The sequence below is a fragment of the Medicago sativa genome, chromosome 7, assembly GCF_051527215.1.
Source record: "Medicago sativa cultivar Bolivia chromosome 7, Bolivia_mono, whole genome shotgun sequence".
Lineage (NCBI taxonomy): Eukaryota > Viridiplantae > Streptophyta > Magnoliopsida > Fabales > Fabaceae > Medicago > Medicago sativa.
In genome coordinates, this window is record NC_140755.1 from 30977689 (window position 1) to 31002322 (window position 24634).

The 24634-nt window shown below is 38.4% G+C and overlaps 1 long non-coding RNA gene across 1 annotated transcript; it reads left to right on the top strand.

Annotated features, from left to right (window-relative positions):
- The first annotated feature begins 23725 nt into the window (after positions 1–23725).
- On the top strand, positions 23726–24420 carry LOC146905572 (uncharacterized). The gene is made up of 2 exons (XR_015019423.1): positions 23726–23993; positions 24093–24420. It is a non-coding gene; the product is annotated as an uncharacterized LOC146905572 (long non-coding RNA).
- Positions 24421–24634: the final 214 nt, after the last annotated feature.

Genomic DNA, 24634 nt, shown 5'->3' on the forward strand with positions numbered 1-24634 from the left:
GTGTGGTCGTGAGTGGACTCCTCACAAGTGTGTCTTTAGGTGCTCTGATACGTAACGAGATGGGAGTTTTGACATTGTTTTCTATTCCTTACGTATTGTTTTATGAGATTTTTAATGAAGTTGTTGGATTGAACTGATCACGATGTTTTAGACTATTTATGAGACTTTTATGATGAGGCCTTATGTGCCAAAGACTATTTTTGGATGTTGAATAATTCCGCTACAAGATATTAAGTACTTTGTTGATTGAATTTTCGAAGGATAAATTATTATTTATTCATTTATGATTTTCAAGAAGTGTGATATTCCGTTTACGATGAATTACTCTGATTTTATTAAGAAATTTTTATGTTGGGAAAACGGGGTGTTACATAGATCATTTGAACTAGCATTATCAACAGTGATGGTGAAAACTTTATCTATCATACAACCCTCTAAACACTTCTCAGTCTTTTTTTTTCCAATTACCTCCTCTCAATCTTTTATTATTTTATTGTTCAAAAATAAGTAACACGAATTTTTAGACGAAATGACAATCCCTGTGGATACGATACTCTACTTATCACTTTATTACTTGGTAAATGATTTGCTACACTTTCCTAATCCAACCATCACTTTGTAGAGAAAACACTATGAAAAAATACATCTTATTATAGCACTTTTAAAGGAAACGATATTAAACACTGGTCTAGATCCTGTTTAAAATACCTTTTTGAAAGCCCCAAAATGTATACTACAATAGCCCTTTGAAGAAAACACTATTAAAATGGGTACACTTGCAATAGTGGCGGATTTTATAGCGCTTTAAAGTACTATAAATACAAAGCAAATGGAACGTAAAAGAACAAGAAATTTAGATTGTACAAAAATAGGTGTAAGCTACGAAGGGCAACACAATGTTATGAGCATTACGGTCGATTACATCAAATATTACAAATCCCAGAGAAAAAAAAATTACATGGCCATCTAGGGCTGGCATGGTCATCTTATCCCTCACCTTCATCCTTGATCTATTTGATAACAACATTCCATCAATACTTTCCTTCAAAAAGTGGACCCCTGCAGTAGATAATCGCCTTTACTTGGGCCACACCATTGTTAAAACCATGGTGAGCACCCTCCAACAAAAACTTTTCCAGTTGCTTGACCTTGGTTATAAGTCCTGCATAGTCCAAGTCAGCAAGCTTTTCCGGCTCATTCTCACCCCGAGCATTAGCCACCTTCAAAGCGTCCTCCAAACTTTTCTTCTCGCCATAAAGGGCCTTCTGCTTGTTTCGTAGGTCATCGATTGTTTGAAGGTCTTCCTAAGCTTTATTCTTCAAGGAATCGATTTTCATGTCCTTCTCATCATTTTCTATCACCAAACCTACTTGAATCTGATACTTGTCCTTGTAGTTGGTAAAGTCATTTTCCAGCTTGGCCACCTTGCCAACCTACCTAGTCTTTTCCTTGAGCAGACCACAAGCACGATCCTTGTCCTAATTCTCGACATTGTTTAAGGCAATGGACACACTCAATGCCTTCACCGCCCCTATTATCCCCTCTATCATACATGGCTCCTTCCAGCTTGTCCCAGGTCGGAATCATTCTAACGTATGGTGGTTTAGGAATCCAAACTTATTCGGATTGGACTAGAGGTTGGGCAGGGTCTGAACTAGGCCATGAGAAGTGTCGATCACACCTTTATTCCTCCGCCTTTTTCCTTTTGACGTGTTCTCCACCTGTATCCCCTTAGAAGGGTGATCATTCATATCAATTATCGTCTGCTGCAAGTAAACTAGTTGTTCAGCCTGTGTTGATTGTTTTATCTTGGTTTTCGGGTGTCAAACATTGATTACGTTTGAACCTTTTTAACTGGTGATATCTCATTTTTTCTTGGGAAGGGAAAAAATAAGCAAAACCCTTGAGAATCGAGGTCCGGGAGTTGTTTTCGCTACGGGAAGGTGTTAGGCATCCATAACGACTATAGTATCCTATAGGAACCGTCTTTAATTTCTACGCGCGCGCTTTATTTTTAAATGTTATTTGAAAGTGTTTATTTAAACCTAAGAGTTTCTAAGTGAAGAATTGGAGGGAGAAGAATGTGTTTGAATTTTTATTTTACTTGAATTGAAGGAATTTTGTTCCTTGCCTACGTACCCGTTTAAGGGATCAAATCCACCGTAGTTCTGTTCCAAAAATGTTTTTGTTTTTGTTGGTTGATTTTAAGTTTGAAAATTGGAATTTTAAGAATGAGAGGGAGAGGCCTCAAGGGCATAAGATTGTGAAATTGTGAGGTTGAATTAGTTATTTTGCAAAAGAAAGTCAAAGTATGATTAAGATTCATTGAAATTTTGATTAAGAAAATGAAAGGAAAAATACAATGGGATTTTGATCCCAAGGTTTATTGTGAAAAATGATTTGAGTGATATTGTTTAAGTTTTTTTGAAAAAAAGAATTTTTCTAAGTATAAATCATAAGCATTCATCTAAACATGCAATTCTAAACATACATCTAACATGCATATCCTAAGCATACATCTAAAGCTATCTATGTGATGTGTGTGCATGTGTCGGTGCTTGTGTCGGTGTACATCATTAGAGTCCATAGTCTATATTACATCATTGGCCTAGATACATTCTATGGTCTTGCAAGAAAGTAAAAGCATAAGAAAAATAGTACAAAATTCCTAAGTCTTTACATCCTAAGCCTTGGGAAAAATTAATATGCAAGAAATTGAAGTGCAAGAAATAAAAGATGAAAATATGATGTGAGATGCTTACGAAACAATGAACAAAGGGTTAGTAATAATAGGCATTGAATAGTAGAAAAAAGTGGCAAGAAAATAAAGCATATCAACATGGTAAAAAAACAAAAAGTGGCAAAAATGCACTTAATAAAACACCAAAATTCCAAGGCAAATGCAAGTCCTATAACTCTCACATTTTGACACTTTTCAAGGATTTTTAGGTTCAGCCCCAATGTGAGTGTTACAAGGAAATTATGTGTCAAGGAATCATAGTATACTACTAAGCCAATTTTGCACTAAATCACACATTAACATAACAAGTAACTTGCTAACTAAGCAACCAATTATCACACATCCAAAAACAGCACCACATACTTCAATTTAAACACTAAACAAGGTCTCCAAAATACTCAACAACTAACCATTATCATAAGTAAAAGAATTGGAAACAAACCATACACCAAAAGTTCTTCAAAATTGCACCAAAACAACACAAATCACAAACAATTATTCATGCATTTCTCTATCCATTTTTAGCATACAAAATTCACATAAGACAAAACTAAATCATCAATATAATCACAATAAGGACTCAATAAAATTTTCACAAGTTTTTAACAAGATTTTATCAAGAATTGGAAAGAAATGAATTAACAACAAACAAATATTTTTTCACATATTTTTAGAATCCAAATTAATCATGCACTAATACAAAAAACAATTAGAATTAACAAGAAAAGCCTTGCAAATTTTTAGAACATTTTTGTACAAAAATTGACCAAACAGGGGGTGTAAACAGCAAAAAAATCAAGAATACACAAGGAAAAGGGGGTGTGCACAGCAGAAAGCCATGCAGGCAAGGCAGTTGGGCCTCAGGTGGCCACTGGATCGGGTTGGTGGGGTAGGCATGGGTTGATCCATGGGTTGAACCGGTTCAAGAGTGTATATAAGCAAGAAAACCGGTTCAACCCTCATTCCAAACCTCTCTTTCTCTCTCTAAAAGTCTGCAAACTCTCTCCCCTCTCTCTAGGACTACTTGGACGGAGAAGAAGAAGACAGAAGTTTCCGATGCGGCGGCCGGCCGGTTTCCGGCAGCGGCACCACCGCGTCGGAAGGCTTAACCTAATTTTTTTAAAATTTTTTTTTACGTAAATCACTCTTCTTCTTCTCCTCTTCTCGGATCCACCAATATTTTTCGTCGAAAACACTCCAAACACACCAGATCTACATCTAAACTAACTCTATCATGAACACATATGAACAGATCGGAAAACAAGGGGGAGATAAAGTGTTACCTCTTTGATTTTCCTTCTTCTTCCGTTGCTTCGGATCTAAACTCAGACGCGCTTGCTTTGTTGTTGTTGTTACAGACCTTGAACACTTGATGATTGTTCCTTTTCCACGTTTTTGAATCGGTCTCGATCTAGTTGAGTTTGCAACGCCTTCTTTCTCTTGTTCACGAATTCGGTTACGAATTTATGATTGAGTGTTGTTGTTCGTTGAGCTGGATTCGGACCTGGAATATTAGGTTTTCGAAGGAATTGTGATGAATTTTGAATCGGTTCAGTGGTGAATCTGAACTGGTGATGATGAATCTATGAGGAACAGGGTTGGAATTGGTTATGGTGATTGTGATTTCTGGAATTTTATTGCGGTTGAAGATGAATATTCATGCAGATTCATGCGATATTCATCTTGTTCTTGAGCTTCTTGGTTCTTTGATCTGAAAAAATGTGGAGAGAGAAAAAGGGACTTGTTTCTGCTGAGTTGTAAGAAAGTGAATAGTGGTAGTGACTTTGACTGATGAAGTGGCCTTTTATAGGCTGCCACTTGTGCAATCTGGACCAATAAGACACTGCCACGTGGCATAACTAACTCTTGGACAAAAAATCTGCAAAATGAACAAACAAAAGGACCCAAATGCAAATGACAAGACTAAAAGGACTAAAATGCAATTTTAGGAATTTTTAGGACTTAAAATGAAAATTAAAATAAAATGAATTAAAATTGGTAAACGGAAAATGACGTAAAGTGAAACGGTTAAAAAATGACAAAACGGACTAAAACGAACCAATTACTTAAATGAGGTACTTTAAAGTAACCTCTCTCTGCCAAAATTTCGTGTGAAATGACCAAAATGCCCCTAGGGACTAAAACGATTCAAAAATGATTCAGATGCAATTTTAAAATGGATTCTCAACAGGGAATTAAAGCAAGAGCTTTATATAAGCAAATTAAAAGACTCAGAGACAAATTTTAGAATTTAAACAGAATTTTAACACATGAAAAGACTAAAATGCCCCTAAGAGCTAAACTGACTCAAAATGACTTCAAATGCAATTTTTGAAATGGATTTTGACATAGAATTGAAATAAGGACTTATTCAAACCAGTTGAAAAGACTCAAACAATTTTTCAAAGATTGAAAGAAATTTTAACATAGGAAATGACTAAAATGCCCTTTTTCATGAATTTTGCAAACAATATTGAAATAACATGCAGAGAAAGATGCAATTGATCAGAGACAAATTCAAATGACTTAAAAATACAAAAAAAGTATTTTTGGATGACTTGAAATGCAAGAAAACATGGACAAATACACAATTGAAAAGATTTTTTAAAGCCAAATTGAGAGATAAAGCAGAGTAAAATGTCAGTGTAAACAATAGCAAATTGGTAAATGTTCAAGAATAATAGACATATATCAAAGATGAAAGAAAAATTTAAACAAGTATTTTTAGGTCCAAAATTAGGGTATAACAGCTGCCCCTATTTAAGTTTCTTTGTCCGGAGGGTCAAGAGACGAAGTCTTTGATTTGACGGGACGAAGATACTTAAATATTAATATTTGCACTGTTTTTGGACATAAAAATACGCTTTCAGATTTTCAAAAATATGAATGCCATGCAACATTTTGATTATGAATGCAAGACGAACAAACTGGAGTCTACAGAGTATGTCATATCACTGGGGATTTAGGTAGACATTGACAGGGTAGACAAACCAGGGGACAAAAGAGAGGTACAAGCTGTTCTTTGGATCGAACCTGCCACTTGACCGAGAGATACAAATAAGAGATGGGTACAAGCTGTTCTTTGGATCGAACTTGCCACTTGACCAAAAAATACAAACAAGAGATGGGTACAAGCTGTTCTTTGGATCGAACTTGCCACTTGATTAAAAACATAGCCATATAGGCAGATACAAGCTGTTCTTTGGATCGAACTTGCCACTTGATCGGAGATATAGACAAAGGGTAGATTCAAGCTATTCTTTGGATCGAACTTGCCGCTTGATCAATACCACGACATATAAGTAGGTGCAAACTGTTCTTTGGATCGAACTTGCCGTTTGACCGATAACAAAACATAAGCAAGGGTACAAACTGTTCATTGGATCGAACTTGCCGTTTGAGCGGAAACATAGGAATATAAGCAGGTACAAGCTGTTCTTTGGATCGAACTAGCCACTTGACCCATAACAAGATACAAATTGGAAGTTTGATTTAACAAGATACAAATTGAGGGTAAATTGACATTGACCTGATTTGAAAATAGACATGACCATTATTGTTGGCCCAAAAGCAAATTGAGAGTGAATTGACATTGATAAAGACATTGAATTGAAAGTTTGAGATTGAAAGAGAGATTGAAAATTGAAATTAATCAGAGACATAGACATAGACATTGAATTGGAGAGTTGAAATTGAATTGAATTGGAAATTGGAATTAAATTGAGTTAAATTGACATTGAAATTGGATTGAAAGTTGAGATTGAGTTTGAATTTGACATTTGAAATTGAATTGAATTGAAATTGAGATTGGATCGAAATTGGAGACTGAGTTGAGTTTGAAAGTGAAGATTGAGTTGAGTTGGAAATTGAAATCGGGAATGCAACATGTATGTATGGTATAACAAGATTATTGAATGTATGAGCACATAAAATGCGTGATTATGCATGTATGAATACTTGAAATGCATGATTGGTTTGTAGTTTGACAGAGAAGTTTCACAGAGACAGACAAAACATTGGAAGGTTGGGCACGTAGTGGCTCGTGCTATAACATATTCACATAGGAATCCTCTTTGGAGAGACCGTCATTGAGAGACGTATCGAAACCATGGTTGAGGGCAATAAACTTGTAGAGGAGGGAACCTTGGAAGATTCTTTGATACAGGTCGCCGTTGTTAGGCGTGTCAGTGCTGGGTAAACATTGGATGTTCGCATCTGTGGTCAATGCTTTTCATTCTTTCGTTCTTTTATTCTTCATTTTTCAATCCCATTTTTCGCCTGAACCACCCTTTCGGGTTTTCGATTCACCGGGTATAAATTCTTTTTATTGCCCCATTTTTGCCTGAATTGCCTTCACAGGTTGTCAATCAGCGGGGTGCTCTTTTTTTTTTTTGCCTAAGCCGCCCTTTCGGGTTTTCAACTTAACGAGCTTTTTATTTTCATTTTTTCATTTTTCATTCTTGCCATTGACCACAGATCATCCTGAGGAGTAACCTGCTCGTAACATGTATTGAAATAGACATTGACACTTATTTATTCATGCATGTTTCATTGAAATGTACCCTGTTGCTCAGGTTTGCTTTCAAAATAGACAGGAAAAGATTTTTCAATTTTAAAAGATATTTGTTTCAGACATTGGCATTATCAAATAGAAAGGAAATATTTTGTATATAGCATTGAAAGTAGAAAGAAAAAGTCGAGTTTCAAACAACAGCACATGCTCAAATTGATGTAGAAGAGTGAAAATTAGCCAAAGGCATAACCCCACGGATTTACAAAGCTTGGAAAATGGTAATTTTATTGGTTGGTGGTACATTGAACACGATGACCGCTACATTTCATAGAAATTTTGAATTCACAAGTACGGAAGCCTCTGATGAAGACGATCATTGACAGCTGCAAATGCCCCAAAGAGTGATGGTGGTTTGCCAGATATAGTTACTTGTTTTTTATTATCAACCTCATTTTTGCATGATCCGCCCTTTCGGGTTTTCGGCTCATCGAGGCGCTCATTCTTGCCTGAGTTGCGTACAATCTCAGCCAGCTCTTTCATATTCATTTTTTTTGTCCCTAACTTTTGCCTGGATCACCCTTTCGGGTTTTCGATCCACCGGGAAGCGCATTTTTGCCTAGGCCGCCCTTTGGGGTTTTCGACCTACCACGCTGTTCTTTTCTTTCTAGACAAAGTATTTCTTGACTATATCGGCATTAACAGGATTCGGAAGTTCAACACCATCCATGTGTGTAAGGATCAAAGCACCACCAGAGAAAGCTTTCTTGACAACATAAGGACCTTCGTAGTTAGGTGTCCACTTGCCCCTTGGGTCGGGTTGTTGGCTTATCCTTATTTTCAATACAAGTTCGCCCTCCTTGAATTCTCGAGGTCGGACTTTCTTGTCAAAAGCATTCTTCATTCGCACTTGATACAACTGTCCATGAGCCATAGCATCCATACGTTTCTCTTCAATCAGATTCAATTGATCGTACCGACTTTGACACCATTCAGCCTCAGTTAATTTTGCTTCCATGATCACTCGAAGAGATGGAATCTCCACTTCCAGAGGGAGAACTGCTTCCATACCATATACCAGAGAGAAAGGAGTTGCCCCGGTTGAACTGCGTACCGTAGTACGGTAACCATGCAGGGCAAAAGGTAGCATCTCATGCTAGTCTTTGTAAGTAGTGACCATCTTCTGAACAATCTTCTTGATGTTCTTGTTAGCGGCCTCAACTGCACCGTTCATCTGGGGTCTATAAGGAGAAGAGTTGTGATGTTCAATCTTGAATTCTTCACATAAAGCTTGCATCATGCTATTGTTCAGATTGGAACCATTATCAGTGATGATCTTGTTGGGAACACCGTATCGACAGATGATGTTATTCTTGATAAACTTGACAACCACTTGCTTGGTCACATTTGCATAGGAAACAGCTTCAACCCACTTGGTGAAATAGTCAATAGCCACTAGAATGAAACGATGTCCGTTGGAAGCTTTTGGTTCGATTCTTCCGATCATGTCAATGCCCCACATGGAGAAAGGCCATGGGGAAGAGATAACATTGAGGGCATGTGGAGGCACATGAATCTTGTCAGCATAAATTTGACACTTGTGGCATCTCTTAGCATGTTTGTGACAGTCATGCTCCATGGTTATCCAGTAATAGCCAGCTCTCAATAGTTTCCTTGACATGGTGTGGCCCGAAGCATGGGTCCCAAAGTACCGTCATGTACATCATGCATCAATTTCTCTTCTTCCTGTTTGTCAACACACCTCAATAGGACCATGTCATAGTTCCTCTTGTATAGGATTTCTCCGTCCAGAAGGAATCTGCTAGCCCATCTTCTCAAGGTCTTTTTATCCCTGTTGGAAGCACCAGGTGGATATTCATGATTCTGCAAAAATTGCTTGATGTTATGATACCAAGGCTTTCCATCATTCACATCTTTATCAGCTTGATCTGGCATATTTTCAATAGTAAACACATGAGCGGGTCTATCAAGACGCTGCACCTTGATTACGGGCACGTCATTCCAGTGATTTACACGAAACATGGAAGACAGAGTAGCAAGAGCGTCAGCCATCTGATTTTCATCCCGAGGGATATGGTGCAACTCAACCTTGGTAAAGTATGTCAACAGACGTCTTGCATAGTCACGGTAAGGGATCAGCTTCTCATGATGAGTCTCCCATTCACCCTTTATCTGATTAATAACAAGCGCAGAATCTCCATAGATGTCAAGGTGCTTAATTCTCAGGTCAATGGCTTCTTCAATGCCCAAGATGCATGCTTCATATTCAGCTATGTTGTTCGTGCATTCAAAAGTTATTCGAGCAGTGAAAGGAATGTGGTGCCCTTGTGGAGTTACAATAATGGCGCCAATTCCTTTACCATAAGCGTTACCAATCCCCATTTGCTATTGGGATCTGGCCCTTCATTAATCAATGGTTCTTCACAGTCTTTTGCTTTCAGATACATAATCTCTTCATCAGGGAAATCAAACTTAATCGGCTGGTAATCATCAAGAGGCTGACAAGCAAGATGCTCAGCAAGGATACTTCCTTTGATTGCTTTCTGAGCTTTGTACACAATATCATATTCAGACAACAACATTTGCCAACGTGCGATCTTTCCAGTAACAGCAGGCTTCTCAAAGATGTACTTGATTGGATCCATTCGGGATATCAGCCAAGTTGTATGATTCACCATATAATGATGCAGGCGTTTGGCAGCCCAAGCTAAAGCACAACAAGTCTTTTCAAGCACCGTATACCGAGTCTCACAGTCGGTGAACTTCTTGCTCAGATAGTAGATAGCATGTTCTTTCTTTCCAGTCTCGTCTTGTTGACCGAGAACACAACCCACTGAATCATCTAACACTGACAGATACATAATCAAGGACCTTCCTTCCACTGGCGGGACAAGGATAGGTGGTTCCAACAAGTATTCTTTAATGCTATCAAAAGCTTCCTGACATTCATCATTCCATACAACAGGCTGATTCTTTCTGAGTAATTTGAAAATTGGCCCGCAAGTAGTAGTCATGTGAGATATGAATCTTGAAATATAATTCAGGCGTCCGAGGAAACCTCTGACTTGCTTTTCAATTTGAGGGGCCGGCATCTCTCTGATGGCTCGGACTTTGTCAGGATCAACTTCAATGCCTCTTTGGCTGACAATGAAGCCTAGCAACTTTCCAGATCTTACACCAAATGTACACTTATTAGGATTCAAACGCAGCTTGTACTTTCTTAATCTTTCAAACATTTTTTTCAAATACACGACATGCTGCTCCTCATCACTTGATTTCACAATCATATCATCAACATATACTTCAATTTCTTTGTGAATCATATCATGAAACAGAGTGGTCATTCCTCTTTGATAGGTTGCACCAGCGTTTATCAAGCCGAACGACATCACTTTATAACAGAATGTTCCCCACGGAGTGATGAAGGACGTCTTTTCTCTATCTTCAGGTGACATTCGTATCTGGTTATAGCCAGAGAAACCATCCATAAAAGAGAACACTTTAGATTGAGCAGTACTGTCAACAAGCACATCAATATGAGGCAATGGGAAGTTATCTTTTGGACTGGCTTTATTCAAATCTCTGTAATCAACACACATTCGAACTTTCCCATCTTTCTTTGGTACTGGTACAATGTTGGCAATCCACTCAGGATATTCAGCTGTCATGAGGAAACCCGCATCAATTTGCTTTTGTACTTCAGCCTTGATCTTAAGAGCATGTCTGGACGAGAGCTTCTCAATTTCTGTTTGACAGGAGGACATTCAGGTCTTGTCGGTATCCGATGTTCAACAATCTTGGGGTCTAGACCCGACATATCTTCATAGGACCATGCAAAGACATCTGGATAATCATGGAGAAGCTGAGTAATCTTCTTTTTTACTTCTGGCTCGAGTGCAGCACCAATCTTGATCTCTCGCTTGTTCTCTTCAGTACCTAGGTTGATAAGCTCAATCTCTTCCTGGTGAGGCAGAATGGCTTTTCTTTCTTGTTCAAGCAGTCGAGTGATCTCATACGGTATCTCTTCATCATCCTCCTCATCTTCAGCTTCATATACAGGGAATTCAAAATTTGGAGGAACCATAGGGTCACTGTGTTCAATGGGTTTGTTATGGTTCAGTCTGCATAATATGGTTGGGATGATTTTAGAAAAAGTTTTTCATGCAGATTTTTGAAATTAATAAGAAAATACAGATGTTTTGGTTTTTTCTGGCATTACCATTATTTCCAAGAAAAAGGCACTAAAAAGTAAAAACAAAGAGTCGTGAGAAAGACGACAACTTTTATTGATAACGGCAATGCCGAAACAAACATGCCCTTACAATGATATCACTTTCGCCTTGGGCAGAGCGAAAGGATTGTTATTTTTGAAAACAAAAACATGAGCAACAAGACACATTACATGGAAGCATGCATGACTAAAGGAACATCAATATCCTCCCAATTTCTCACAGTACCTCCTGGTACAACAAATGTAGGCACATAACTACTCTCTGTAACATCTTCAGCAATAGCATTGGTAAACCCAGCACTGTAGAAAGTTCCTGTTGAAACGCTTGAGGTCGGGGAGAATCCAAGGCCCTCTTTACGCTTGTTCTCCAAAATCTGAATCACTTTGCCCCAGCCGGCAGCTTGCCCTTCTTGAACAACTTTCTGGGCGTCTTTCAATGAGGCCATAGCAGTACCAGCTCTCCGGGGTTCTGCACCTTCAACAGTCAAGCCTTGAAATGACGTCCCTTCAGCGGAGCCTGCTTCAACACAAGAGAAAGATGACACTTGGCTAACCAGATATGCTTCTTCACCATGCACAGTGACAAGCTTACCATTCCTCATAAACTTGAGTTTCTGATGCAAAGTAGAAGTTACTGCTCCAGCGTCGTGAATCCACGGTCTTCTGAGGAGACAACTGTAAGAAGCATTGATGTCCATGACCTGGAAAGTAATCTGAAATGTCTCAGGACCAATGGTAATTGGCAAGTCTACTTCCCCAAGAACATCCTTGCGAGATCCGTCGAAAGCTTTAACCAAATAGCTGCTTCCCCTCAGAGAAATTCCATGATGACTTAACTGTCTCAGTGTAGATTCAGGCATTACATTTAAGGATGATCCAGTGTCCACCAACACATTGGATATCATGTCAGACTTGCAGTGCACTGAGATATGCAGAGCCAAGTTGTGATGTTTCCCTGCTTCGGGGAGTTCATCGTCACCAAACCCCAAGTTATTGCAAGCAGTAATGTTACCCACTATTCCATCAAACTGATCCACAGAGACTTCATGATCAACATAGGCCTGTTCAAGTACCTTCATTAACACTTTCTTGTGAGCTTCTGAGCTCAAGAGTAGAGACAAGATGGATATCTTTGACGGAGTTTGCAGCAGCTGGTCAACAATCTTATAGTCACTCTTTTTAATAAGCCTCAGAATTTCGTCCAGATTAGACTCTTCAATAGATTGGCCTGATGGGCCGGGGTTCTTGTCAACAGAAGGAGCAACTGGTGGAGTTATCGTAGCGATAGGTGTAACCACCTTCTTTTGGAACAAGGGTGGACGGACTTTTCCGCTTCTCAGAGCTGTAATTTCACCAGCAACGTTATCAACCGTAGCTGGAGATACCAGAGGCATTTCCACCCCATTCTCAATCATGGTTGCATTGTACTTGTAAGGGATTGCTTTTGTAGAGGCATAAGATACTGGACCAGGTAACCTGATCACCAAAGGTCCAACATTCTTTGTCGGAGGTGTTCTTTCAGCCGGAGAATCATGAAATACCGGCACAATTACACATACATCACTGGCAATCAAGTGCTTGTCATCCATCAGGCTCTGGATATCATCTTGCACCACACCACAACCCATAGGATTTTGAAGACATTCTGAACAAGAAGTATGATCGTGATTGAACAAAGAAGCCTGACAAAGTTTGACATGTAGCGGCACCAAGGGGGTAGCAACATTGCGGACATCCAACATGGGATCCTCTTGAGGAACATGAATTCTTTCGAAAGCCTCGATCATGTTAACCGCAGCATGGTTTGGAAGTGGATTGTCAAGAACATGAGGAACACTATTCTCAAAGGTCAGCCTTCCTCTGTCTATCAGATCCTTCACAACATATTTCAAAGCATAACAACCTTCAACATCATGGCCTTGAGCGCCCTGATGGAATTCACATGTAAGATCCTGTCGGAACCTAGGAGGCAAAGGATTAGGCGGAGGCCTGCCTGGTCTGGTGACACAATGTCCCTTAGCAAGTAGAGTTGGGAGCAGATCATCATACCGCATTGGTATAGGTGGAAAATAAGTCCTGGGCCGAGGACCCTGTTGCTGCTGCTGCTGTTGAGCGGGAGGCTGTTGTTGTACTTGTTGAGCAATGGCATTAACGGGCACTGGTGGTTGACCCGATGGCAGAGGATATTGTTGGTAGAATGGCGCAAAGAAGGGATGTTGAGAGTACTGCATGTATTGGTAGGGTAAAGGTAATTGAGTAGCATTAGCAGGTGTAGACTGATTACCAGATACCATCCCTACTTCGGATTCTTTCTTCTTATGGTGGCCATTACCATACTTCTTAGGTGCGCTAGTTGAGGATTCACCCTTCTCAAGAACAATAATACCCTCTCTGACAGCTTCCTCTAGACGAGTTCCCATAGTAACCATGTCGGAGAAATTATTTGGAGCAGAGACTATCATTCTTTCAACATATTCCTTCTTCAAAGTCTTCAGGAACGTCTGTGTTAATTCTTCCTCATCAAGCCGAGGAGAAACGCGGGCAGCTGCCCCTCTCCATCTCTGGGCATATTCACGGAATGTTTCATCTGACTTCTGAGACAAAGACTTAAGAGAATCCCTATTCGGCTTCAAGCGGGTATTAAACTCATAATGACTCTCAAAAGCAGCTGCAAGTTCTTCAAAAGTATGGATGTTGTCTTTGCTCAAGCCAGTGTACCAATCTGCCGCATCTTCCATCAAGCTATCATGGAAGCAGTGGATCATCAGTGCGTCATTATCTGCATAGTTCGCCATCTTTCGAACGTACCGAATGACGTGGCTATGTGGACAAGAAGTCCCATTGTATTTGTCAAAATCTGGCACTTTGAATTTCTTAGGAACCTCAAATCGGGATACCAGGCATAGATCACGAGCCATAGCAGAAACACCGTTCCCGCGGTTAGCTTTCACCTCACGGAGTTCTCCAGCTAACTCTCTTAACTGTTGTCTCATAGCCTCCATTACAGGGTCTTGTCCACGCGGAGTATCAACATCAATTACCTGTTGCACAGTGTGTACAACAGGGTCGGTAACAACAGTAGTCACTTGAGGCATAGAAGTACTTGCACCAGCAAAAGTTGTCATAGGAATCTGTCCTTGACCAGCAAAACCAGAGACACCAGCAGCAGTATTAGGAGAATAGAAAGCTGAGAGCCCATAGGGACGTCCATTGGGCATAACAAACCGAGCATCAGACATCACAGTAGACAGTGGGATAGATGGAATCACTTCAGTAGAAACTGGAACAGATGTGGCTGGTTGTTCTTGTGCAGCCATCATAGTGGACATAGCGTCATGAGCCTTAGCCAAGTCTTCTTTCATAGCAGCCAATTCGGCACGAAGCTGAGCATTTTCTTCTTCAAAGTTAGCCATGATTCTTCTCTTGTAAAATCTTGTTTGATGAATTCTATCTGGTTGGTAAACTTTGCGAGCACGAGCCACTTTTCAGACTGCGGCGGACAAAACCAGGAGGCAATGAGCACGAGAGAAGTCTTTTGTGACCAATGAATGCATATGATGCATGAAATGTGTAAATGCATATGCAAAAAGATTCTTTTTATGTTATCGAAGGGTTTTAGACAAATTGGAGCTCTTGTAAACATTACTAAACAACAACTAACATAAACAGGAAACCAACATATAGTTTTACAAGACGATTCCCTCTGAAATGCTAAGCCAAGGGATAGACTTTGAAATGTAAAACAACATAAACAAATGGAAACAATCAACAGGAAAAAGGAATCCTCAAGCATAAGAAGTGGAAGCATCATCCTCAGACTCAGACTCATAAATGCAGTATCGGGCATAGAAGTTACGGGCACCCCTAGCCCTCTTGGAATCCCTCATAAGCAATCTATCTTTTTCTTCAATCTCCTTCCTAGCTTTAGCCAACTCTTTCTTCAATGTCAAGACCTCATGAGTCTTTTGCTCATCCTTTCCATCCAAAGTCATGATCAAATTCTCAGCCTCATAGTATCTAGTCCTCCACTGATGCTTCTCTCGACTCTCCATAGCTAGATGCTCCTGATACATCTCCTGAGTAGGTGGTAGTAGAGGCAAAGGCATGGTAGGAACAGATGCAGACACATATCTCATAGAGGGGCAGGGCATACCAATCTCCTCAGCTTGGTTTATCACCCACTGTGTATAGGCCTCATGAGCAACACCGGACCTTGCACCCATATGCTTCACCTCTTTCTTCCGAAGCTTGGACCAAGCTTCCATGAAATCTTCTCTTATTCCTGTGGGAGCATTGGAATAGTGGAAGAAGTAGGGAGATGTGGCAAGATTGATGGGCTTTTCTTTCATCGGGAAACCAAATTGTCGCAAGGCGAGCTCTGGGTTATAGTTGATTCCACCTCGGGTACCAAGAAGAGGTACATTAAGAAACTTCCCACCACCGAAGATGATTTCCTTGACTTTAGAAGCTGGAGTGAGCCAAACCACTTCATTAGGAGTGAGGGCCATAATCCTCTGTGAAATAGACCAATTCTCCGGATTGTCGTGGAAAGACTTCGGAAGGTGCGAAATAAACCACCTATAGAGGAGAGGCACACAACAAAGAATGTATCCTCGACCCTTGCCGGAACGATCGTGAATAGCATGGTATGTGTCAGCTAGCAAAGTAGGAACCGGATTCTTGGAGTGGAAGATCATAATAGCATTCATATCCACGAAGTCATCAAGATTTGGAAAGAGAATAAGCCCATAGATGAGGAGTGCAAGAATAGCTTCAAGAGTGTCCTGACAAGTGGTCTTGAGGTTAGCTTTCTCAAGTAGATACTTCGAAGTGAACCCTCGGATACGAGCCTTAGTGACAAGATTCTTGGAGACATCGGTGGTCTTGAGATAGAGATCCTTAGCAATAACCAATGGAGTAGGAGGATTTTTAGGTCCTGAGAAAGGTACCCCCTTAGCAATAGATAGACCCATCAAGCAAGAATAAGCCTCTAGAGTAGGCACCAACTGAAAGTCGGGAAAAGTAAAGCACCGATACTCCCGATCATAGAATTGCACTAGAGTGTGCACAAGCTTCTCATCCACATTACTCTGGAGAATAGTAATTAAAGCCCCGTAACGATGTCGGAAACCAGTCGGATCCTCAATCTTGAGTGCCAAATCTCTCAAACTAGCCAAATCCACTTCCTTGAACTTGTAGGATTTAGTCTTCCCCATTCCTACAACGTTTACAAATTCAATTTGTCTAAGCCCTTCGATAACAATGCATGGAAAAAGTTTATGCATGTATGCATGTATGCATGAATGCATGATTATGTTCAAGTTCGGAGAAAACATGGTGGGTTGAAGTTCAAAGTTGAGAAGTCGTGGGTGGACACGGTGTCCGGTGAAACTAAGGCTTTAGGATAATAGTAACCGGGTTCTAAAAAGGTTCCCAAGTTGCAACCTCTCCGACGTATATCACGGTGTCACGAGACAACACTCGCTCCATGATTATGCGTAAGAAGGTCTAACTTGAGTGTAGTATCACGTGACGACTAAGACTCGAGACAACACTCGGTTTAGCCTCCGCACTACGTCCTAGAAAATGGCCATGGATGGGTTTGGTTATATACGGTTCATAGCGTCATAGAACAATTAGAAGTAAAGTGCCTAAACGCGACAACACGCGTCGACAACATCACCCCCAAAATGCCTCAGCTATGTGGGATTGATCGCATAATCCAATACACGAGGCAACCCTCGGAATGAATTGTCGATTATATCCCCCCTAAATCCTAAGTTTACTCAGCCCGGGTGAAGGACTTTTGATATTCTCACCCCACACGTTTGCAAGAAATTAAACATTTATTCACATAAGGAAGCAAGTAAAAGAAGCAAGTAAAAACGAAGCGCAAGCGTGGAAATAAAGACTAGGCGTAACTCTCGAATGCCCCCAGCGGAGTCGCCAGCTGTTTTATCTTGGTTTTCAGGTGTCAAACATTGATTACGTTTGAACCTATTTAACCGGTGATATCTCATTTTTTCTTGGGAAGGGAAAAAATAAGCAAAACCCTTGAGAATCGAGGTCCAGGAGTTGTTTTCGCTACGGGAAGGTGTTAGGCACCCATAACGACTATAGTATCCTATAGGAACTGTCTTTAATTTCTACGTGCGCGCTTTATTTTTAAATGTTATTTGAAAGTGTTTATTTAAACCTAAGAGTTTCTAAGTGAAGAATTGGAGGGAGAAGAATGTGTTTGAATTTTTATTTTACTTGAATTGAAGGAATTTTGTTCCTTGCCTACGTACCCATTTAAGGGATCAAATCCACCGTAGTTCTCTTCCAAAAATGTTTTTGTTTTTGTTGGTTGATTTTAAGTTTGAAAATTGGAATTTTAAGAATGAGAGGGAGAGGCCTCAAGGGCATAAGATTGTGAAATTGTGAGGTTGAATTAGTTATTTTGCAAAAGAAAGTCAAAGTATGATTAAGATTCATTGAAATTTTGATTAAGAAAATGAAAGGAAAAATACAATGGGATTTTGATCCCAAGGTTTATTGTGAAAAATGATTTGAGTGATATTGTTTAAGTTTTTTTGAAAAAAAGAATTTTTCTAAGTATAAATCCTAAGCATTCATCTAAACATGCAATTCTAAACATACATCTAACATGCATATCCTAAGCATACATCTAAAGCTATCTATGTGATGTGTGTGCATGTGTCGGTGCTTGTGTCGGTGTACATCATTAGAGTCCATAGTCCATATTACATCATTGGCCTAGATACATTCTATGGTCTTGCAAGAAAGTAAAAGCATAAGAAAAATAGTACAAAATTCCTAAGTCTTTACATCCTAAGCCTTGGGAAAAATTAATATGCAAGAAATTGAAGTGCAAGAAATAAAAGATGAAAATATGATGTGAGATGCTTACGAAACAATGAACAAAGGGTTAGTAATAATAGGCATTGAATAGTAGAAAAAAGTGGCAAGAAAATAAAGCATATCAACATGGTAAAAAAACAAAAAGTGGCAAAAATGCACTTAATAAAACACCAAAATTCCAAGGCAAATGCAAGTCCTATAACTCTCACATTTTGACACTTTTCAAGGATTTTTAGGTTCAGCCCCAATGTGAGTGTTACAAGGAAATTATGTGTCAAGGAATCATAGTATACTACTAAGCCAATTTTGCACTAAATCACACATTAACATAACAAGTAACTTGCTAACTAAGCAACCAATTATCACACATCCAAAAACAGCACCACATACTTCAATTTAAACACTAAACAAGGTCTCCAAAATACTCAACAACTAACCACTATCATAAGTAAAAGAATTGGAAACAAACCATACACCAAAAGTTCTTCAAAATTGCACCAAAACAACACAAATCACAAACAATTATTCATGCATTTCTCTATCCATTTTTTAGCATACAAAATTCACATTAGACAAAACTAAATCATCAATACAATCACAATAAGGACTCACTAAAATTTTCACAAGTTTTTAACAAGATTTTATCAAGAATTGGAAAGAAATGAATTAACAACAAACAAATATTTTTTCACATATTTTTAGAATCCAAATTAATCATGCACTAATACAAAAAACAATTAGAATTAACAAGAAAAGCCTTGCAAATTTTTAGAACATTTTTGTACAAAAATTGACCAAACAGGGGGTGTAAACAGCAAAAAAATAAAGAATACACAAGGAAAAGGGGGTGTGCACAGCAGAAAGCCATGCAGGCAAGGCAGTTGGGCCTCAGGTGGCCACTGGATCGGGTTGGTGGGGTAGGCATGGGTTGATCCATGGGTTGAACCGGTTCAAGAGTGTATATAAGCAAGAAAACCGGTTCAACCCTCATTCCAAACCTCTCTTTCTCTCTCTAAAAGTCTGCAAACTCTCTCCCCTCTCTCTAGGACTACTTGGACGGAGAAGAAGAAGACAGAAGTTTCCGACGCGGCGGCCGGCCGGTTTCCGGCGGCGGCGCCACCGCGTCGGAAGGCTTAACCTAATTTTTTTAAATTTTTTTTTACGTAAATCACTCTTCTTCTTCTCCTCTTCTCGGATCCACCAATATTTTTCGTCGAAAACACTCCAAACACACCAGATCTACATCTAAACTAACTCTATCATGAACACATATGAACAGATCGGAAAAGAAGGGGGAGATAAAGTGTTACCTCTTTGATTTTCCTTCTTCTTCCGTTGCTTCGGATCTAAACTCAGACGCGCTTGCTTTGTTGTTGTTGTTACAGACCTTGAACACTTGATGATTGTTCCTTTTCCACGTTTTTGAATCGGTCTCGATCTAGTTGAGTTTGCAACGCCTTCTTTCTCTTGTTCACGAATTCGGTTACGAATTTGTGATTGAGTGTTGTTGTTCGTTGAGCTGGATTCGGACCTGGAATATTAGGTTTTCGAAGGAATTGTGATGAATTTTGAATCGGTTCAGCGGTGAATCTGAACTGGTGATGATGAATCAATGAGGAACAGGGTTGGAATTGGTTTTGGTGATTGTGATTTCTGGAATTTTATTGCGGTTGAAGATGAATATTCATGCAGATTCATGCGATATTCATCTTGTTCTTGAGCTTCTTGGTTCTTTGATCTGAAAAAATGTGGAGAGAGAAAAAGGGACTTGTTTCTGCTGAGTTGTAAGAAAGTGAATAGTGGTAGTGACTTTGACTGATGAAGTGGCCTTTTATAGGCTGCCACTTGTGCAATCTGGACCAATAAGACACTGCCACGTGGCATAACTAACTCTTGGACAAAAAATCTGCAAAATGAACAAACAAAAGGACCCAAATGCAAATGACAAGACTAAAAGGACTAAAATGCAATTTTAGGAATTTTTAGGACTTAAAATAAAAATTAAAATAAAATGAATTAAAATTGGTAAACGGAAAATGACGTAAAGTGAAACGGTTAAAAAATGATAAAACAGACTAAAACGAACCAATTACTTAAATGAGGTACTTTAAAGTAACCTCTCTCTGCCAAAATTTCGTGTGAAATGACCAAAATGCCCCTAGGGACTAAAACGACTCAAAAATGATTCAGATGCAATTTTAAAATGGATTCTCAACAGGGAATTAAAGCAAGAGCTTTATATCAGCAAATTAAAAGCAAATTTTAGAATTTAAACAGAATTTTAACACATGAAAAGACTAAAATGCCCCTAAGAGCTAAACTGACTCAAAATGACTTCAAATGCAATTTTTGAAATGGATTTTTACATAGAATTGAAATAAGGACTTATTCAAACCAGTTGAAAAGACTCAAACAATTTTTCAAAGATTGAAAGAAATTTTAACATAGGAAATGACTAAAATGCCCTTTTTCATGAATTTTGCAAACAATATTGAAATAACATGCAGAGAAAGATGCAATTGATCAGAGACAAATTCAAATGACTTAAAAATGCAAGAAAAGTATTTTTGGATGACTTGAAATGCAAGAAAACATGGACAAATACACAATTGAAAAGATTTTTTAAAGCCAAATTGAGAGATAAAGCAGAGTAAAATGTCAGTGTAAACAATAGCAAATTGGTAAATGTTCAAGAATAATAGACATGTATCAAAGATGAAAGAAAAATTTGAACAAGTATTTTTAGGTCCAAAATTAGGGTATAACATTGATGTGTTGGTCAGGGATACCATAGGGGAAGACGAACCCATAGCACCTGAGAGCAGGGTGTTGAGACTTTAAGGGTCCCTCTTCTTGATCCTAGCACGATCTTGGGATCCATTCTTGCTCAACCTCCTGATAGTTTCTTGTAAATCTACCATGGAACCTGAGAGCAAAAAATTCGAAAGGAATTAGTAAGCCACTAACAGTCAAGTGAAGACATAAAAGTACAAAAAAAATAACCTAACTGACCCTTTAAATCTGATAACTTCACAAGAACATGGGTATTAATGTGACGCTCTTGGGTACAGAAGTTACCTTCTGCATCACATTCCCATTCTTGTCAACAGTAGTCTAAAGTGGTCTTTGCACCAGTACAGAGGGCAAGAGAGAACTTGTTTAGGGACTAGAGTGCCATCCTCCTGAATGTGACTCTCCGCCTTCAAAATGTTGTTCGAGGTGCCCTCGTTCTTTGGCCTAACAAGGTGGTATCTGTCCTTGATGCTCCAAATGGAATCACGAAAATGCTGAATAAATTTTTCCATTACCTTAGGGATACCTAACTTTTTCCCCCACCTTTCTCTATCACTCGTTGCAGCACAAAGATGGAGAAAAAGAAAGTGACGATCGGAGTTATCTCTAGATACTTGTACATCAGCTTAAAGGCGTGAATGAAGGAAAATGAGTTAGGATGCAATTGGGAAGGGGATAATTTGAGCCATTTGAATACCTCTGAAAATCCTAAAAGGGATGACGAGGGCCCATTCCTTAAAGACGACCGCATACATGGAGATCATGTTCTCCAGGTAGTGAGAACAGATCCTAATATTCCTCATGGGCAGGTACATCTTCCAATTCTCCCCACTGTTGGATTCGACATCGGCGAAGCGCAGCTCGACGTTCTCCTGATAAGTGTATACACTCGTAGTATCTAAGGGTTCATCCCCTATCTAGGAGCCATCCAATTCCATGGGGAGTATCTAATTATGTTTGTTAGCCATATCAAACCTGAAAGGGAGAGGCAAAAAAGTGGATTCGACATTTGAATCAACCCTTCCTTCTCCAATTAGTTCGATTTCAGTGAGTAAGAGTCAGATTGTCCTCACAAATCAATATAAAAATAAAATCAAAAGTTTGCATTTCTAAAAAAGGTACCACCACTCATGGAGGCGCCACGCAACTCACGGTGGTTATTAGTTAAAACCCTAGTGGTATATAGTCTATTAAACATCAGTTGACAAACCAAAAGGAAGTTTCGTGGTGGCCATACTGTCGTTCTACGCAAGAAATGCTAAAAAACCACCACAAACCACCACCTCTATCAGCTACATATTACCCTACTTCTGCCTTCTATCCTAAAACTTCATGCATTTCAGTACAAATATTGGAAACATAAAAAATGAAGTAATGAAAGAGGAAAAACACCAACTTTGTAAAAGTAAAAACAAGAAAATGAAGAAAATGCACTTTACAAAAAGCTTGAAAGGAGAAAGTTGGTAAACTCCGGTGAAGCTTGAGAAACATATGAACTCTTATACTTGAATGCAGAGAGGGAAAAGTTTGAAGGGGAGTAAAAAGTCACTCTCAACCTTTTTATACTCTCCTCAAAATGTTTCAGAGCCTAATATATTTCCATCCCATACAATGTTCAACAAGGAACCTAATTCGAACTACGCAAAGCGATGGTCCTAATTAAATTCTTGAACCATCCAACGGTTTTGGAAATGATCCAACAAACACTCAAATGTTATGATCAGATTAATGGCTACGATAGAACCTCGAAAAGCAACGCTGAAATAAACCCTCAAGGGTTTAAATACTCAATCATTTTACTAGCATTTACATGCAGCATTCAGAAACCAAGGGTCATGTTCCCTCGATCTCATCCTCGAGACACTCGCTTTAAATGTTGAAAGGACCGACACTAATAACTGTGACGAGAGGGAATTAAACAATCACATTACTAGCGAACCAAATCAATGAGCAAAGGTAAAAGTAATATGAGCATTTATCATTAGGCTCATCTCCAGTGTCTTTCTAAACAGACAAAGACACCCACAAACGAGCTAGTACCTCTACGACCATCTAACGTTCCTTGCGAGCACGAAACCTTTTTACTGTATATCTGCTTCTTGCGAACATATCAAAGGCTATAGTAGCTGATTAGGTACGATCATAGAGCTTGCTTATAAAACCCTTTTTACTGTCTATCTGCTTCTTGCGAACATATCTGCTTCTAGCGAAAAACCATTTCTCTACGTAGTTTTAATTTCATAAAAGAAATTTAAAACAAATTCTTTAAAAATAATCAACATATTTTGTTTATTTTATGCTATAGTCTATAGCTCACATGAAATCTGAAAATTATTCCTCTTTTATCATTTTTCTGTTATGTCATAAAAGGTTATAGAGTAATGGAAACATGATAAATAAAAAATGAATTATTATTATTAATAAGTAATTTATGTGACCTATTTATTAAGTGTGTTAAAAAGACAAACACAATACTTTGTTGAACTTAAAACACATTAAATAATAATTTTTTTTATGCAAGATCTTTACTAAGTAGGTTAAAAAGACAAACACAACATTACTAAATAGGCTAAAAAGACAAACAAAACACTTTGATGTACTTAAGAGACATTGAATAATGATTATAATTTAATGAAGTTTCTTTTTATATATCTGTCAGTGCTAAAAAGTTTTTAATGTATTTAAGAAGATGAAGAGCACTATAAATTATAAAGCGATAACACCATATTCTATTTCTTACATGCAAAAGAGAGAAAATATGACTGCTATTGTCAAGTTTGTTTGTGTTATGATTATCTTTCTTTCCCTATGTGTTTTTTCAATGCACAATGAAAGTACTCCATTTTTTTTATCATTCTCAATTTTCTCAATTAATTTATATATAATATTTTATTTCCTTTTAGTAACATCCTTCTATTACTTTATTATTGCAGCCGTTACTACATGTATTCACGACTCTGATTGTCGAGAAGATATGTGCTATCCACCTAAGAAGTCATGGTGTTCGACATTTGAAATATTAAATATTGCAAGAAAGGTAGGCGTATGTGAGTGCATTTGAGAGATGTGACCATAAGATTGTGCTGCAAAATTTTATGAGCAATTGTTAAGTAATTATGTTGGTACCCAATAATTTGATATTTTTTTTGGTACAAGATATTATTTTTATTCCATTTTCACGACCTTATCCTTGTGGCTATATACTCCAAGATGATTGTAACGAATTAAAATAAGCAAGCAAAGAATATTGTTTAGATTGTATTTTTCTCTTTTAATTTTGGATAAATCGCTATGTCCTTCAATTCGTGGCCTTCAAAATATCTTGAATAGTTAAGTTAGAAAATAGTTTTATTTTACTTATACGTGTATAATTTTATATTTAAGTCATAATATTGTCACACTTATATGTTTTTCATTACACTTCACTATAAATGTTTTGTTCAACAACAACTTTATTACACTTATATATTACCAC